Raw genomic sequence first — 7888 nt, 5'->3', positions numbered from 1 at the left:
TAACGGATGGACTCACTTGGTCTTTTATCAAAACCCAGGGGGGTCCTGTGATAAAAATGAAACCCCAGGGGGGTAAAAATAAAGTTACCAAACCCCAGGGGGGTATTTAGTATTTAACCCTTAAAAATAACATTCAAGAAGCGTAAAATGGTTTGTTCTTCTCACGCGTAAACCATTTTTTGTCATTTTCCCACACTCTTGAACAAACAATTGCAAGAGGGCTTATTATGAATTTATGAGGCCCATTTGTCCGCCATGTATCAAGTTGTTCGAACACCTGCTTATGCATGTGGGTCCCACAAAGCCCTCGCAATATTGTTTGCCAAAAGTGCAAACAATATGGACAGACTGTTGATATCTCCGTAGTTTCATCATTGGGCGAAGCCTTTAAACTTAGTGACATCTCTATCAAGTTTAAGGTTTGAATCCCCGATGTAAAAACAATTGTTTAGAACCATTCTCGTAGAAAAAAATGAATCTAACCCAATTCATATGGGGGCACTCTAGATGAATCCGGAATTTATCACCTACCTCGAGGGATTTCTTCATAAATAAATAAATATAGGACTTATAGCTTGTTTAGAATTGCGTTTGAGAAATATAATTTTTAAGTCAAAAAGTGCTTTTGGGCAAAAACTTCATTTTTTAAGTTTTTGCCAAAAGTGCGTTTTGACGTCTTTTTGAACTTTAAAGGCGCTTTTAATTTTTTTACCAAACAAGTACTTTTTTCTTCAAATATACTTTTTGAGTGTTAAAAGTACTTTTAAATTCTTAAAACACAATTTCAAATGGACCATCAAACAAAAACATGTAATAATAATAAGGGTAAATATATTATAAGTTCCTGAGTTAAACCACAAAAACTGAAAATTGAAAAATTCTTAGGGTTTTTTTTAGACTTTTTACTCTCAGGGTTAATTGAAATGCCAAATAAATTCTCACCGTTAAATTTTTGTAACGCCCGTTAGTCTTAATCAAAATGTACCGTTTTGCCACATCAGTATAATAATTTTTTATTAATTTAATTTTAAAATTATATATTAAAATAAAATAAAATTGAAAGAGTGACCAGCAGTGGGGCGAAAATAATATATTTAACCTAATAATAATAATAATAATATCAATTATATAAAAAGACAAGAAATAGGTCAGAAGAGAATAAAGTCACAACAAAAACATGTGTACATTTATTTAAAAATGCAGTCTACGCAGGCTGACCGTGTCAAAATGTCGGTTGGATCGTTTTAATTTTTGAACAGGAGAAAACCTGGGTTGGTTGGAAAATGTGGTCCAAATTAAGTGCTCCTTCCATTTACATAATTCCCCTTCACGGATGGCACGAGGGAGAATGATAGCCGTGGCCCCTACTCTTGTCCACCCCTACACAAATAAAACCACACCCACATTGCCCCTACTTTAATATATATATATATATATTTTTTTTTTCTCTAAAAAAATTTTAAATCTTTTTTAGCAAAATATTAAAAGCATTATCAAATAATTTCAAATCCAAAAACATGTGAATCTTTAGATAATAATTGTTTTTTTTTTTTTTTACGTGACATAAATGTAAAAGCAGTTTCGAGTGTTTTACTTATTGAGTTGTTTGTTAATGCATTTACATTTTTGCTAAAAAGATTAAAAAAAAAAAATTAATCTTCATCCCATTTTTCGTCAATCTTTATATAGTAAATGAATGAATTTACTATTAAATTTATTCATTTTACATCAGTCGGAATTAAGATCTTTTCAAGTTTAAATAAATGGGAGAATATTCAATTAATTATATTTTAGAGGCATTTTTGTCTCCCAAAAGTAAAAAGACAAAACTACCGATCAAATATAATTAATTGGAAATGTTTCTGTTCCCACGAGTCCACAAATTCAATAATTGATCTATTCGATTTTTTTTTAAAAAAAAAAAATTAATAAAAAATAGTTGAAATAATAATTTATAACATACTTTAAAAAAAAAAAAAAAAAAAAACAACAACAACAACCAAAAAAATAAAATAAAATAAAATAAAAACTAACAAGCAAGCCGACATCATTGCCCTAAGTTAAAACTACTGTGGGGATCGCATATCTCCCCCATCTCAAGGGACCATCTTCCCCTGCTAACATGTATGCTAATTTTACTTTTCACCAGCCCAAATGATGAGTATTGAAATGTTAGTTCAAATTACATGATATATCATTAGCCTTAATTCAAATGTCACCGCTCACATTTTCAAAATATACTTCACAAATTATGGGGTAGGGTCTAACAATCTTTTGCATGACCTGCAAATTTAACATGAAATTTATATTTTTTTTATTAGAATCGAGCGATATTATAGATAATCAACTTTAAGTACAACGCTCAACAGAGATTATATTCAAAATATATTGAAAAATTTCCTCAATAAGACCTAGTTCTTCTCTAAGAGAGAGCGCTTATTTCGCAAGGTGATGGGCTGCACCATTGAGATGTTGTCTGACATGATTAACTTTCCAGCTTTGTAGACAATTTAATACCCATAGAGCTTCATCAATAAGATATCCATAACTACTTCAACTCCTTCCATCTTCCCTAAGTGTCTGCACCACTTGGAGAGCGTCACCTTTCAGGACCACCCTGTAAAATCCTAGCTTACGACATAGATTGACTGCTCTCAAAGCTACAATAGCCTCTACAATATCTGGCTCACTGATGTGGTCTCTTGGCACCGACAAAGTAGCCAATACTTCTTTTGTTCCATCTCTAACTATCACACCGATACCCATCTGACTCATTTAATTAAATGAATCAGGTTAGAGCTTAGCTATATAGTCTTATACTCATGTTTCGATACGACCCGAATCTGAACCCAACACGAGACATAAATATTGAATTTTTTTTACATAACCTATAAACTCGATGCAAAATTAGTAAATTAAGATTAAAAAATATTATCTGAATCTAATTATAATTAACTTATATAATCTTATATTTATATTTCGAAAAAATTCAATCCTAACACACAAACACCACCCAATACAATGAGGGTCTAAAACAACCATAGAGGGGGGAAAGTAGTGAGGTTTAAAAGGTCGTTACCTTCAAAGAGGGGCCAAATCAGAAAGAAAGTTGGAGGGAAAAATTTTCTAAAGAAACGGTTGCATCTTTTTGACTCGTAAAAGCTTTTTGGGCCTCGAAAGGTGGGCAAATAGGGCATCTTCAAAAGCTGACCAAAAAAGATTTTTTTAATTTGAATTTAAGGCCTCTCCTGAGTTTGAAAATTTTTCCAACCAACTTCAACTTGAACAGAAACTTCTAAACAATGCCTCAAAAGCCTGCCTCTTTAGGGTCGTTAGTTGTTTCAAAATTCTTCTCAAATGATGTAGACCGTATTACTTTGAAAAAGTGTGGAAGACAAAGAAGAGAGAATAAAAATTTTTTAAGAAAAAAAAAATGCTTACCACATCATTTGAGAAGCATTTTAAAAAAAAATTCCTTAAGATGTCTAACATTATCTTGCCTCTTTTGGCTCTTCTTACGCGTGTAAAGTAAAAATGAGCTTCATAATTTTATTTATAAAATTATATTAAATGAAGAATATATATATATAATTGAGGTTGAATAATACAATTGTTTAACAACAATCATGTGTTTCATGTCTCATGAAATGGGAAGTTGTTAATTTGAATTTCTTATTCCCTCTATCTATCATTGGACCACTAACTCTCTCCAAAAATAAGAAATAAAAACAGGGATTCTTTTAATCATTGGATTTGGCTAACAATATACCTATATTTTATGTAAAATAATCACTAGAAAATACCAATTGCTTTTATTTATTAATTATCATTTAATCAATAATAGAGATAATCTTTCTCCAATCCAAGAAAAAAAAGAAGGAATATTTTGATTGTTGGGCAGGGAGAGAATTCTCACTTTCCTTGTCACAGACAGCGGTCAAGCTGGGAGATCAGAAAAGAATGTACCCTTTGGAATTTTGGAGACAATTTCAGTGTGATTATGTTCAAAGCTGCTAGGGATTGACCACTTACTTTGACTGTCGACTTCAATTTATTTAACATTTCATGAAATCTTGGAAGGTAAAAGATTCATCCTCCAATTTTTATTTTTTATTTATTTTTAAATATTCTCAAAAGAAAAATATTAAAAATACTAAAAATACAAAAAATATATATATATTTTTATTTATGTCACATCAAATGCTTTTGAGTTTGGCATATGATAGGTTAATCACCAGTGGTATTTCAGCCACATAAAATGGCGTTGCAGATATGTTGCCAGAATCTTTTGATATTTCTCGAAAATCATTATAAGTAATGCTGTACACACTCTCACTTTTTCACAACTATTTTCAGTAACTTTTAAAACTATTATTGAATTTATGATGAATCTTTAATTGAATTAAAATCAAATTATGGTTTTAAAAACTTATTAAGAAAGTGAGAGGGGAAGTTGTGCAATATCCACCTATCCGGAGCCTCACTGTAGGTACGGATGGATGGCGTGGGTCAAACGTCTAAAAACGAGGAAAACGTATTCTAACAAAAGTTATAGATCAAAACAAACAGAATTAGAAATCAAGTCTAAAATATATATATTGACATCTTTAAGGAGGTTGAGTTTACCCATCTTTGCTTAGTTTCAAGCCTCGAAATGATTAGGAGGAAGTAAGGTAAGAATAAGATTTAGTAATTAAAGCAAAAATACATGTCTTAATTGCTATGCCCTAGATCTTCTCAAGCTTCAACTGCAAACAGACAGCAGGCTCTCGAGTTGGACAGAAGAAACTTCAAAAACAATCCTCAAAGAGTCTTAGACCAAAAGAGTCCACCTTCACTCATAATGTGGGGAATATGTGGACATCATATGGTAGTTTACTAAGATTGAATCCAAACCTAAATCGTTTTCCTTAAAAATACATGACTTCTTCTTCTTGAGACCCATTTGTAAACCACCTTCATTATTGTGGCTCTTCAACATGGACAAAGATTTTCAGTAATTTTATTGTTCAGATTGCTAGCAATTTGAACAGTAATAGTAAATTTAGACTGTCTCAAAATTGCTAACAATTTGAACAAAAAATTGCTAGAGATCAAGCTGCTCTACTTTCCCCTTTTCACAAGTACCATGTGAGTTGTACAAGATTGCAATTATAAATTTCACATCAATATTGTGACTCATTCACCATCAAGAATGTACATTCTTAACAATGCAACTCTCTCTCTCTCTCCCTCTCTCTCTCTCATCTTCTTAACTTCCTCTGGCTCTAAAGCTCCTATATTTATTGCTTGGCTGTTGAACTTGAACATTAAGGTTTTGTCTCACCTAGGGTTTAACTAAGGTTGTTTTCTAAATTTAGGTGATTGATAGGTTGAAATATAAACACCATTCTTGTTATAATAGTAAGGATCTTTTAGGTTTGCGATTTAAATAACGTTATTTTTAAAAATACAGTTAAACATTTGGTTTAGAACAATAAGGGTTTTTTTAGATTTGTGATTTTAAAACACGGTGATTTGTAAAAACGCAATTAAACATTTGATAAAATCACGTACAGGCCTTTAAAGTTGCAGTTTAACCTGTAAATCATATGTTTTTTAAAACTCTCTCATTTGCCTGCAACTGAAAATGTAAATTTTTCTAAATTTTCAAATTGCAATTTATTTAAAAATGTATTCCAAAATAATATATTTTTTACAATATAATTTATGATCGCATTTTTAATATGCAAAATCGCAATATACTAAAAACAATCTTATACCCCACAAAAACCCTTTTTATTCAAACCACAACAAAATATACTTTTCAATTTCTTTATCAAACATATTCATATTTTTGGGACCATGATGCGTGCATGCTTCTTATATGGCCAAGTGGACCGTTGGTGGTTCAACCGACGTTCTCTGCTGATGGTGTAAATAAGCATTTTCAATTAATGATGAATGTTTTATTTACACCATATAAAATTCTAGAGGAATGTTTAGATGCTAAGATTTGTATACACTGAATCAATCATACTCATATTATTATGCCACGTTACATTTAAGGCGGAAACATTTATAAACTTTATACGAAATTCGCAGATTAAAATTAAAGAGTTTGATCCATTAATTAAATCCATTAACCCGACTCGAACCTGATACATGACATAATGATTAGACATTTTTGATACGACCTACGAACCCGACACGGAATTAACAAATTGTGAATAAATAGTCTAATTCGTATAATTAAATAAATCAAGGTTTATTTATTTTGTTTAAATTTAGAAAAAAAAGGGGGTCATTTTCCCTAAAAAAAAAAAAAGAAAAAGAAAAAGGAGAGAACGTACACGTGGGAAGGGTAACGTTGTAACTCAAACTAAATTGTCCCTTTTGAGGAATCTCCGACAAATAAGCCTTGAAAGAAGATGAGGTGACACGTCTGAATAGGACAAAAGCATTTGGATGGAGGAAAAGTCTTTCAAATTTTGCGCCGTCACTTGACGCCGTTCAAACCTCCTCCGGGCCCTTTAAATAAGCGTATTACTCGAGTAATGTTAAATCTTGCCGTGATTGACGACCCGCTTGTCAGGGGTAACAGCCGCTGCAGACGTGTCAATTACCTTATCATTACTTCATTCATTTTTTTTTTGGTAATATTATCATTACTTCATTGGTTGTTTACTTTGTGGGCTAATCAAATAATTTTGTTTAAAATTATTATCCTAAAAAAAAAAACAAGAAATTTAATATTAAATTCATTTGATCAATGAGGAGAAGAACATTATTAAAGAATACAATAAATTCCAACCTATTTCTTTAATTTCCGATCTTAGCTAACAAATCTTTCATCATTTAATACTTATTTATTATTATTATTATTATTATTATTTAAATAAGAGTTTTCTTATAGTAATACTCGAATTTATATTGATAAGTTATAAATAAATTAATATAAAGTTTAGCATAATACTCAATTTAAAATGTTAATTATACCCATTTATTTGAAAATTAATAAATATATCCATAAAGTTTCCATCAATATAATTTTTAAATGTCAAACACACACATGTTGACTTTCAGCTCATTCATGCCTAATTTTTCACTATTCACACTTGGAATTTAAGTGATTTAATTCAATTTCATCGAATTTAAAACTTTTTTTTTTTTTGATATGTCTGTATAAGTGGGGGAGGATGATTCGAACTTGTGACATTTGTTTCATTTAAGCGTGATCCCAACCTACCTCTTGGGGACCAAACTGAATTTAAAACATGATTGATTATATATCATGTCAAAGTTGGTTGAACAAATTAAATCTTGGCTCCCGTCAGCCAAATTTAATTTGCTAATGAGTTGACTTAATCAGTTGCTTTAATCAGTAATTAGCAGCAACTACTAGTTGGTAGTTAACTCCAAATCCAAACTAACTCAAAGATATAATTTTTTTTTTTTTTTTCCTAAACTAACACAAACTTGTTACCAAAACCTGTCAAGGGTCCGTCTCATCGAAAGTTAGGGTTAAAAGACAATTTTTAATACAATAACACAAATTTAAGGTTGATGAATCTGGTCTGTTAAAGTTAATCTATATAATGTTATATTCATGTTTCGATATGATTTAAACTTGACACATGATATTAAAGATTATCAATTTTTTACACGATTAGCAATTATGATATGAATTCGACATAAAATAAATAATTTAAAATTTAAAAATTTAACATATTTAATCAATATTTAAACACGACCCGACCTTGACAGATGATCGGGACTTGCCGAACCCCATCCAAAAAGCACAGCAAAAAAGGAGGGGTGGGGGTTAAAAGTTAAAATAAAAAATAACCGCTTGTTATATAACTAACCATGCTAACACAGAGAAACGCCTGTCTATGAAAAGTCTAAG

This window comes from Corylus avellana, chromosome ca2 (genome assembly GCF_901000735.1).
Source record: "Corylus avellana chromosome ca2, CavTom2PMs-1.0".
NCBI classification, from domain to species: Eukaryota; Viridiplantae; Streptophyta; class Magnoliopsida; order Fagales; family Betulaceae; genus Corylus; species Corylus avellana.
Note: the sequence above shows the minus strand (reverse complement) of the source record.